The 305-nt window shown below is 43.6% G+C and overlaps 1 protein-coding gene across 2 annotated transcripts in view; it reads right to left on the minus strand.

Annotated features, from left to right (window-relative positions):
• The window catches only part of nr6a1a (nuclear receptor subfamily 6, group A, member 1a), a 47,014-nt gene that overhangs the window by 16,939 nt on the left and 29,770 nt on the right, over nt 1-305 (minus strand). The window lies entirely within an intron of this gene.

The raw sequence follows: 305 nt of genomic DNA on the forward strand, positions 1-305 counted from the left end.
ATATTAGGACTTTCTATCTTGAGGTGTAGTGGAGTGGAGTAGGAAGTAGCAGCAGGGGCGGGTCTAGGATCATACCTTGGGGGGGGCTCAACCCCTAATAAGAACAGCTCTAGGTCTAGTGTCCCCGTTTTAAGTTTTACAAAAATAAAAACATTACTTGTTTTGGAGGTAAATACGCTTCTGAGCTGAAAATGTCCCCGGATTTTGTCTGAGAAATCTGGTCACCTTACTCTAAATTCCAGATTGTGGTTGACTAGCGGGGCCAATTTGTTAGTTTGATGAATTGATCAGACCTGCATGTCACG

This window comes from Etheostoma spectabile, chromosome 5, assembly GCF_008692095.1.
Source record: "Etheostoma spectabile isolate EspeVRDwgs_2016 chromosome 5, UIUC_Espe_1.0, whole genome shotgun sequence".
Classification (NCBI taxonomy): domain Eukaryota; kingdom Metazoa; phylum Chordata; class Actinopteri; order Perciformes; family Percidae; genus Etheostoma; species Etheostoma spectabile.